This window comes from Aquarana catesbeiana, linkage group LG12 (assembly GCF_042186555.1).
Source record: "Aquarana catesbeiana isolate 2022-GZ linkage group LG12, ASM4218655v1, whole genome shotgun sequence".
Taxonomy (NCBI): domain Eukaryota; kingdom Metazoa; phylum Chordata; class Amphibia; order Anura; family Ranidae; genus Aquarana; species Aquarana catesbeiana.
Genome location: NC_133335.1, coordinates 62705487 through 62716600, shown reverse-complemented (window position 1 = coordinate 62716600; position 11114 = coordinate 62705487).

Here is an 11114-nt window from a genome sequence, read left to right as displayed (position 1 = left end):
CCTCCCCATGTTGAGGGCATGTGGCTTGGTACGGTTCAGGAGGGGGCGCTCTCTCATCCCCCCTCTTTTCCTTCGGCCTGCCAGGTTGCGTGCTCGGATAAGGGTATGGTGTGGATTTTTGGGGGAACCCCACACCATTTTTTTATTTTGGAGCGAAGTTCCCCTTAAAAACCATACCAGACCTGAAGGGTCTGGTATGGATTTTTGGGGGGAACCCCACACTTTTTTAAAAAACATTTTTGGTGCAGAGTTCCCCTTAATATCCATACCAGACCTAAAGGGCCTGGTAATGGAATTTTGGGGGACCCCCACGCATTTTTTTTTAATTTTCAATGACTTTCAATGACTTTTATGTGTATTGTTGGGACCGACAATTCATTAATAGCCGGCACTAGCGCTAGCACTTTTAAATGACTTTTTTCTTTTAAAAATGTCATTTTGCTCTCGAACTGTTATAAACATGGGAAACATGCGCTACTTTACAGGCATACTATAGACACCCCCCAGGTACAAAATTTAAGTATATTTGAAAACGTACACCAGGAATGGCCTGAAGTCAGATATAGGCTTGGCTAGACTAGACTGCAGTGGATATATATGTAGGAGACTGTATATATATTTTATGCACTGCAGATCACTGAATCACCTGCCTGCCTGCCTGAAAGTGTATTTGAAAACGTGCACCAGGAATGGCCTGCAGTCAGATATAGGCTTGGCTAGACTAGAATGCAGTGGATATAAATATATGTAGGAGACTGTATATATATTTAATGCAGTGCAGATCATATATATATTAAATACACTGCATGTAACTGAATCACCTGCCTGCCAGAAGTATATTAGAAACAGTACACCAGGAACGGCCTGCAGTGTCAGATCTAGCTAAACTGGATACTGTGTATACATATATATATATATATATATATATATATATATATATATATATATATATATATACAAGCCTGGATGTATATGTATACTAAATACACTGCAGCTAACTGAATCTCCTGCCTGCTCAATCTAAATGAAATGACACTCTCTCTCGGTCAACACCAGCAACACACTACACAGGGCGAACGTGCAGGCGGCCTTATATAGTGTGGGGCGTGGACTTAACCCCCTGAGCCATAATTGGCCAAAGGCACAATGCCTTTGGCCAATTATGGCTCTCTTTGCTGATGACGCTGTCATTGGCCAAAGTATGTGGGTCATAGTGCATGCTTGGCCAATCATCAGACAGCATTGCACTGCAATGTCGCAGTGCATTATGGGGCATGACGTGCCGCTCGAATTTGGTGTGAACACCCCATAATTTTCATATTTCGACGAATGATCGAACAGCCAATGTTCGAGTCGAACTCATGTTCGACCCGAACATGAAGCTCATCCCTACTGGTAACCAGACCACATTGTTAGCCTCAGCTGTGCACAGACTTTTATATGTGTGAGCTGAGTGATGCTGAGTGATGCTCTCTGTCTCACTCCCTCTGCTGTGGGAGCCTGCTACCGGATGCAAATACCAACTGCTTACACAACACTATAAAAGTACAAGAGCTGCCTGTTTGTTTTCAATTAGAGGGGGACCCTGTTAGTCAGGAACTAACATGAGTTTAATTAGGTCTTCAGAAGAGCCACATGGAATCTGTCTGTGCTCAGATCTGTGCATTGGATCCACACACATGTTCAGTCTGGGATGTGCTTGGAGATCTGTGCAGGTTCATGAAGGTGGACAGCTGTCATTTATTTGGACAGGCTACCTACAAGCAGCAGCACAGAACACCTCCCTTGTGTAGACATCCATAATCCGTAAAGGTGTAGCCAAAAGCAAAAACAGAAAATCAGCACAAGGGATATAGTGTACAGTCAGTAGTATATGTCTCTTTTTCCTTTGTCATAGTTATATAGTAGGCGAGGTTGAAAAAAGACACAAGTCCATCAAGTCCAACCTATGTGTGTGTAATTATATGTCAGTATTACATTGTAAATCCCTGTATTTTGCGGTCGTTCAGATGCTTATCTAATATTTTTTTTAAACTATCGATGCTCCCTGCTGAGACCACCGCCTGTGGAAGGGAATTCCACATCCTTGCCGCTCTTACAGTAAAGAACCCTCTGCGTAGTTTAAGGTTAAACCTCTTTTCTTCTAATTTTAATGAGTGGCCACGTGTCTTCTTAAACTCCCTTCCGCAAAAAAGTTTTATCCCTATTGTGGGGTCATCAGTACGGTATTTATAAATTGAAATCATATCGCCTCTCAAGCGCCCCTTCTGCAGAGAGAATAAGTTCAGTGCTTGCAACCTTTCCTCATAACTAATATCCTCCAAAACCCTTTATTAGCTTAGTTGCCCTTCTTTGTACTCGCTCCATTTCCAGTACATCCTTCCTGAGGACTGGTGCCCAGAACTGGACAGCATACTCTAGGTGCGGCCAGACCAGAGTCTTGTAGAGTGGGAGAATTATTGTTTTATCTCTGGAGTTGATCCTCTTTTTAATGCATGCAAATATTCTGTTTGCTTTGTTAGCAGCAGCTTGACATTGCATGCCATTGCTGAGCCTGTCATCTACTAGGACCATCAGGTCCTTTTCCATCCTAGATTTCCCCAGATGCTCTCCCTCCGGTGTATAAATTGCATTCATATTTTTGCCACCCAAATGCATTATTTTACATTTTTCTACATTGAACCTCATTTGCCATGTAGTTGCCCACTCCATTCATTTGTTCAGTTCTTTTTGCAGGGTTTCCACATCCTGCGGAGAAGTTATTGCCCTGCTTAGCTTAGTATCATCCGCAAATACAGAGATCGAACTTTACCCCATCCTCCAGGTCGTTTATGAATAAAATAAACAGAAACCGGGGGGACCTCACTACCCACTTCTGACTATTCCGAGTACTCCCGTTTGTCACCACCCTCTGAACTCACCCTTGTAGCCAGTTTTCAATCCATGTACGCACCCTATGGTCCATGCCAACAGACCCTATTTTATACAGTAAATGTTTATGGGGAACTGTGTCAAATGCTTTTTCAAAATCCAGATACACCACGTCTACGGGCTTTCCTTTATCTAGGCAACTCACCTCCTCATAAAAAGTTAATAGATTGGTTTGGAACGATTCTTCATGAATCCATGCTGATTACTGCTAATGATACTGTTCTCATTACTAAAATATATTGTATATAGTCCCTTAACATCCCCTCGAGGGGCCTGCATACTATTGATGTTAGGCTAACTGGTCTGTAATTCTCAGGAATGTATTTTGGGCCCTTTTTAACCATTTAAAAACCGGTCCATAGCCGAATGATGGCTACAGGGCGGTTTCTTAACCCTGGGAGGGCGTACAGTGACGTCCTCCCAGAATTCCGCTCTCGTGAGCCCCCTGGGGCGCGCACCCGAGAACATCTGTGACCGCCGGGTACAAAGGACCCAACGCATCACAGATCACGGTAAACAGCCGCTGATCTTGGGGCGTTTACCATGCGATCGCTCCGTCAAATGACGGAGCGATCACATGTAAACAAACCGGCGTCATGTCATGACGCCGGTTCCTCCCTCCCCTCTGTGTACAGAGGGGGTGGGATCGGATGGCAGCAGCGCTGTGGGCCGGATGTGTAGTGCCCACAGCGCTGCTCTGTGACATGTGCAGTCACATCCAGCCATCCATCCATCCATGTATCAGAAATACCCTGTGCAAAACTCTGCAATACCCTGTGCAATACTCTGCAATTCCCTGTGCAATACTCTGCAATACCCTGTGCAATACTCTGCAATTCCCTGTGCAATACTCTGCAATACCCTGTGCAATACTCTGCAATACCCTGCAATACCCTGCAATACTCTGCAATAGCCTGCAATACTCTATGCAATACTCTTCAATAGCCTGCAATACTCTGTGCAATACTCTGCAATACCCTGTGCAATACCATGTGCAATACTCTGCAATACCCTGTACAATACTGTGCAATACCCTGCAATACCCTGCAATACTCTGCAATAACCAGCAATACCCAGCAATACCCTGCAATACCCTGAAATACTCTGCAATACCCTGCAATACCCCCAATACCCTGCAATACTCTGCAATGCCCTGCAATACCCCACAATACGCCTGAAGCTGCTCCCTGCATGTTGGGTCTCTGTATGTGGCCACGCTGTGTAAAAGTCTCACACATGTGGTATCGCCATACTCAGGAGTAATAGCAGAATGTGTTTTGGGGTGTAATTTGTGGTATTCATATGCGGTGTGTGAGAAATAACTTGCTAATATGACAATTTTGTGAAAAAAAAAAAAAGAAAAAAAAAATCTTGATTTTGCAAAGAATTGCGGGAAAAAATGACAACTTCAAAAAACTCATCATGCATCTTTCTAAATACCTTGAAATGTCTTCTTTCCAAAAAGGGGTCATTTGGGGGGTATTTGTACTTTTCTGGCATGTTAGGGTCTCAAGAAATTAGATAGGCCGTCAGTAATTCAGGTAATTTTCAGATATTGGCACCATAGCTTTTGGACTCTATAACTTTCACAAAGACCAAATAATATACACCAATTTGTACTTATTTTTACCAAAGATATGTAGCAGTATAAATTTTGGCCAAAATTTATGAAGAAAAATTACTAATTTGTTACATTTTATAACCGAAACAAGCGCAAAAAATAAAAAACCCAGCAGTGATTAAATACCACCAAAAGAAAGGTCTATTTGTGTGAAAAAAGGACAAAAATTTCATATAGGTACAGTGTTGCATGACTGAGTAATTGTCATTCAAAATGTGAGAGCACCGAAAGCTGAAAATTGGTCTGGTTATTAAGGGGGTTTAAGTGCCCAGTGGTCAAGTGGTTAAATATTGGTGCTACATTGGCTTTTCTCCAATCACCTGGTACCATTCCAGTCGGTAGACTGTCAGTAAAAATAAGAAACAATTGTCTGGCGATTACTTATGAGTTCCCTAAGTACCCTCGGATGCAAGCCATCTGGTCCCGGTGATTTATTAATGTTAAGTTTCCCAAGTCTAAGATTAATTCTGTCCTCTGTTAACCACGGAGGTGCTTCCTGTGATTTGTCATAAGGATAAACACTGCAGTTTTGGTTACTGAAGCCCACCCGATTCCCTCGTGAAGACTGAGGAGAAGAATAAAATCAATACCTTTGCCATCTCCCCATCCTTTGTAACCAGATGTCCTTCCTCATTCTTTATGGGGCCAATATGGTCTGTCCTCCCTTTTTTACTGTTTACATACTTAAAGAATTTCTTGGGATTTGTTTTGCTCTCCTCTGTTATGTGTCATTCGTGTTCTATCTTAGCCGCCCTAATTGCACCCTTACATTTCTTGTTGCATTCTTTATAAAGTCTGAATGCTGATGATGATCCCTCAACCTTGTATTTTTTGAAGGCCTTCTCCTTTGCTTTTATATTCATTTTTACATTGGAGATAAGCCATCTGGGACTTTTGTTCACTCTTTTATTACCCAATGGGATGCATTGGCTAATGCCCTTATTTAATATGCTCTTAAAGCAAACACATCTCTCCTCCATGTTCTTTGTACCTAAGATTTTATCCCAATTCATGCCTTCTAACAAGATTCGTAGTTTAGGGAAGTTGGCTCTTTTGAAATTCAGTGTCTTTGTATTCCCCTTATGTTTCCTAATTGTGTGATTTATACTGAAGCCAATTGACCTGGGATCACAGTTTCCTAATTTGCCCCGTAATTCCACATCCATGATCAGGTCTGTATTGTTGTGTTGGTATTGGTGTGTCTACCATTTGAACCATGAAATTGTCCTGCAAGACATTTAGAAACTGGCGAGCCTGAGACAAATGCATGGTTCCCCCTGCCCAGTCTATGTCTGGATAAATAAAATTCCCCATTATGATAACACTTCCCATCCTTGCTGCTAATCCAACTTGTGATAGGAGATCCATCTCCCACTCCTCCCTCGGGTTAGGGGGCCTATAGCATACTCCCAGTAATATTTTCCCTTTAGCGTCATCACTTTGGAGGTATAAGGATTCCACCTCCTCCCTAACTCCCTTAGTGATGTCATCTCTCACATTCACTTGTACATTATTCTTGATATATAGGCATACCCCTCCCCCTTTTTTACCCTCTCTATCCCTGCGATAAAGGGTATACCCTTGAATGATTGCCAGCCAATCATGAGAGCTGTTGAACCAGGTGTCTGAAATTCCCACAAAATCCAAATCCTCCTTGTATAACAGTATCTCTAGTTTACCCATCTTGTCTGCCAGGCTCCTGGCATTGGTGAGCAAGCTATGTAGTTTAGACCGGTCGCATACTATCCTCTTATTGGGTGTTCCGAGATTGCAACTAGAACTTGTTACTATACTTACCTTGGGTTTATGTGCTTTAATCAACCTACCACTAATGCCCCCAATACTACCCTCTGGAATATGTTCCACGCTGACTATATCTACCTCTGGGCCCTCCACCCCATCGCCTAGTGTAAAAACCCCTCTAACTTTTTGGCCATCTTTACTCCCAGCTGATCTGCACCCTCCTCATTTAGGTGCAGTCCGTCCCTTCTATAGTACTAGTGATCAACTGAGAAGTCGGCCCAGTCCTCCAGGAACCCAAACCCCTCCTTACTACACCAGCTCCTCAGCCACTTCCCTAATCTCCCTCTGCCTTTCTGGTGTGGCTCGATGTACCAGTAGTATTCCTGAGTATACTACCTTGGAGGTCCTTTTCCTCAATTTAGCTCCTAAGTCCCTAAAATCGTTCTTTAGGACACTTCATCTGCCTCTGACTTTGTCATTGGTGCCAACATGCACCATGACAGCCGGGTCTTCCCCAGCCCCTCCCAGTAATCTGTCCACCAGATCCATGATGTGCTGAACCCGAGCACCCGGTAGACAACATACAGTTTGGTGCTTCAGGTCTTTGTTACAGATTGCCCTCTCTGTCCTTCTAAGAATTGAGTTCCCTACCACCAGAATCTGTCTTTCCTTTCCCTTTGCTTCCCCCCCCCACTCTCACTGGAGGAGTTCTTCCCCCTGCAGCTAGGAGAGTCCCTCAGCTCCAGCAGTGGTGGTCCCTGACTGGTTTTACCAATGTCACTCAATGGAGCATACTTATTGGGATGCTGCAGCCCTGGATCGGCCTCCCTGGGCACTTCCCCCTCTACCCTTCCTGACTGTCACCCATCTACTCTTTCCTAGTGCCTGCACCTCTTTGTGTCCACCCGCCTTTGTGCTGGCCCCTGTCGGCACCTGCTTGTACATTCCTGGCTCTCCTTTAGCATGGAGGGACTTCTCAGTGCTGACAGTTGCTTCCCCAGATTCATAACCTGGGCTTCCAGGGAAACAATGTGCTTACATTTTGCACAGCAGTATTCGTCCTCGATTGGATGATGAAGGAACACATACATGCAGCAAGATGTACATCGAGTCGCATCTCCACACCCACCGGGCATCGTTCCTACTAATTTAATGAGGATTAGGGATTATACCCTGTCCAAATTATCTAACAGCTAGCTTCCTTGCACTAATACTCAATACTTGTCCTCACCTCTATTCATCCAGTGCAAATTAATACAACAAAGGGGCTGTCACAGGCTTTTATCAAGAGAGTCTGACTTTGCCCACCCTGTTCACCAAACTACAATGTTTATTGAAGACATAATTCAGTTTCGGCTCCTTTAAGAGCCATAGCACGGCGGGGGACCTGATGAGCATGGCCAGCGGCTGCGATGTCCGCCAACCACCCACGATCGCGAGCACGAGAGCCAGAACAGCAATTTTTGTATGTAAACGCACCAATCCCCGTTCTGCTGTTCCTAGTAATTAGGAACACTGATATGTCTCCTACTCCAGTCAGTCCCATCCCCCCACAGTTAGAAACACTCATGATGGAACCCATTTAACCCCTTGATGGCCCCCTAGTGTTAACCCCTTCCCTGACAGTGACATTTATACAGTAATTAGTGGCTATTTTTAGCTCTGATCGCTGTATAAATGTCAATGGTCCCAAAAAAGTGTCAAAAGTGTCCAATCTGTCTGCCACAATCCTGCTAAAAATCACTGATCGCTGCCATTACTAGTAAAAGAAAAAAAAATAAAAAGGCCATAAATCTATCACCTATTTTGTAGATGCTATAACTTTTGCGCAAAACCAATCAATACGCTTATTGTGATTTTTTACCAAAAATATGTAGAAGAATACATATTGGCCCAAACTGACGAAGACATTTTTCTTTTAATTTGGGATAATTATTATAGCAAAAAGTAAAAAAGAATATTTTTTTTCAAAATTGTCCTTTTTTTCTTATTAATAGCTCAAAAAATAAAAACCGCAGAGGTGATAATAAAATACCACCAAAAGAAAGATATTTGTCGGGAAAAAAGGACGTCAATTTTGTTTGGGTATAGTGTCGTATGACCGCGCAATTGTCAGTTAAAGCGCCGCAGTGCCATATCGAAAAACGTGGCCTGGTCATTAAGGGAGAAAATCTTCCAGGGCTGAAGTGGTTAATAGCTCCACCCCATCCATTCAAGATGGAAAAAAACTGAGAAGCTCTCTGTACTAACTATCCGATGTTAGTACAGCGATTTCCTGGTTTCCCAGCCAAGGCCGCTGTTTTCCCTGTTTTATAAATGTGAAAATACAGTAAAAGGGGAAAAATAAACCTCCCCTGCCATTGGCTGCCAGCGCTGACCGGATGTCGATTGGATGCTGGTTTTCCAGCATGTCCGTTCGACAGAAGCCGGCCATTCAAGCAGCTTCTTTCGGAACAGGCTGGTGTACACACGGGCCTAATGTTGTCTGGTTTCTGTTGAACTGGCTGATACCGGCCAATATTCGGTCTGTGTGTACCAGGCTTTAAATGAGGAGTATGGCCAAAGTTTTTTGGGCCATACTTCTCCTGTGAGCTACAGGAGTGCACTTATTTTTACACTTCTGTGATCCAGAGTCAACTGACAGTGAGCTATAGCCCAATGCCAGCTGATGTGGCAGAGACTCTCCAGGCTCTGGAAGGATCCTGACAATATTCAATATTGCCAGGGTCCACCCAGCTGCCTGATTGACAACTGTCTTCACCTTTTAGCCTGTGGCTGAGAACTGGAGCCAGCTACACCCACCCCCTCCCTGGCCCAGCACTCCAGTGAGCGCTGGAGGATCAGAGTGGTGGAAAGCGGTGACTCTCAGTCATCGCCAGGGCCATCTTTAATATCGATTGGGCCCTGGGCAAAAATGTTCTTGGCGCCCCCACCAACCCCCCTGCCCCCATGCAATTTCACTCTCCACCTGCTCTGAGACATACAATAAATAACAGTTAGACTCAAAATCAGTTTGCTGTATCAGATCAGGCAGCGATTGCGGTTGGTTGCCAGAGGTTACAGCATATCGTTACCACTTACTGACTGGTTGCTAGAGGTTACAGCACACATTACGGCTCACTGATTAGTTGCTAGAGGTTGCAGCACATGATTTCTGCTTGTTGATTGGTTGTTAGATATTACTGTACAGTAATACTGCTCACTGATTGGTTGCTAGAGGTTGCAGCACATCATCTCCTCACTGCCTGCACACCATGAACTGGGGAGGTAAGCGGACCCATCAATAGACAGAAAACTCCTAGGGATCCTAGAACTCCTGGGATCAGTGGCAGTGCTGGGGGGAGGGGAGGAAGTGATCAATGGCAATGCTGATTTTTTTTACCGACTACCAATATAAAGAGGAGTTTCAGCACTGGCCACCAATGTAATAGGGGTTTACACTGACCACTAATGTAATAGAAGCATTCACAGTAACCACCAATGTAAGAAGGGACTTAGACTGACCACCAATGTAAGGGGAACATTCACACTGGCCACTAGTGTGAATGAAAGGATTGTACACCAAGCCCCAATGTAATGAGAAGATTTACACTGACCACCAATGTAACTTAGACATTTAGCCTGCGTTCCCATTTGTGTGTGTCAGGAACGCATGCAAAATCACTTTTCTGACACCACAGAAACGCGCTGCCCTTTAGCAGATACACAGCAATTCCATTAATTGTTAATGACACCCTCACACATCTGCTGACATGTGCTTTGGCACCGTGTGATTTTGAAAAAGTGTTAGGGACTTTCTTCCGCATTTGTAGCGCATAGAGCATCCCATTGAAATGATTGGGCTGCCCTACACGTGACCTACATCTTTATCCACCCTGTCAGTACACCTTTGCATCCTAAAACCCCTGCTAACCTCTGCATCCCAAACCTCCCCCATCTTCTCCACTCCAATCGCCCTCCCCTTTAACTCTACCTGCCGCCTCTGCTCATCTTTGGACCCACCTTCCTTACCTCCATACATCCCCTCCTTGCTCACCTGTGCGCTCCAAACTGTAATTCCTTCTCTGCCTATCTCTGCACACCCCACATTACCCTCCCCCCACGAATTTTCTTGCCTTTGCAGAACAGGCAGGTGTTAAGCTTAATGACCACAGTTATAGGCAGGACTTTCAAGCATGCCCCTTCACCTCCCCAGTGGGCAGTATTCAGCAGAAGTGATGGTGGATTTGACCTGGGGGGGGGGGCATGATATACATATGAATGCTGCCACTATTTACATATTAATGCCAGTAATTTACATGTAAACACAGGGTCTGTAGGTGAGTCATCCGTACACAATAGGGCAGAGCTGGACATCATTAGTAGCAGCACTTCACACTGAGATATTGGGACACAGCACAGGACTAAAACTTCAAGGAACATTGGAATTTAAACCAGGATAGTTGCCAAGTATGAGGCAGCTGCTTTGGGCCCCACAACAATGATAGGGCCCAGGGCAGCTGCCCCTTTTGCCCTGCCTTAAAAACGTCCCTGGTCATCGCTCTCTGCTCTGAGTAAACCAAAAACTGATCGATCAGAGGTCATATGATCTATCAGTTCTTGGTCTTACAGCTAACGTGGGGCAGCTGTAGCATCACACCAATGCTGCAGCATGGAGGTGAGTATGCAGATATGTTTTTTATGATCCCCATACTTCTCCTTTAGGTTCTGCTGTAGGAATGTCTCATACTTTATGCTTTTGAGGTTGCTATATGGTAGAGGGTCCCACCCCGAAACAATACCTTTTACGTCTCCCCTTTGCACTGCCAAAAATCCAAAT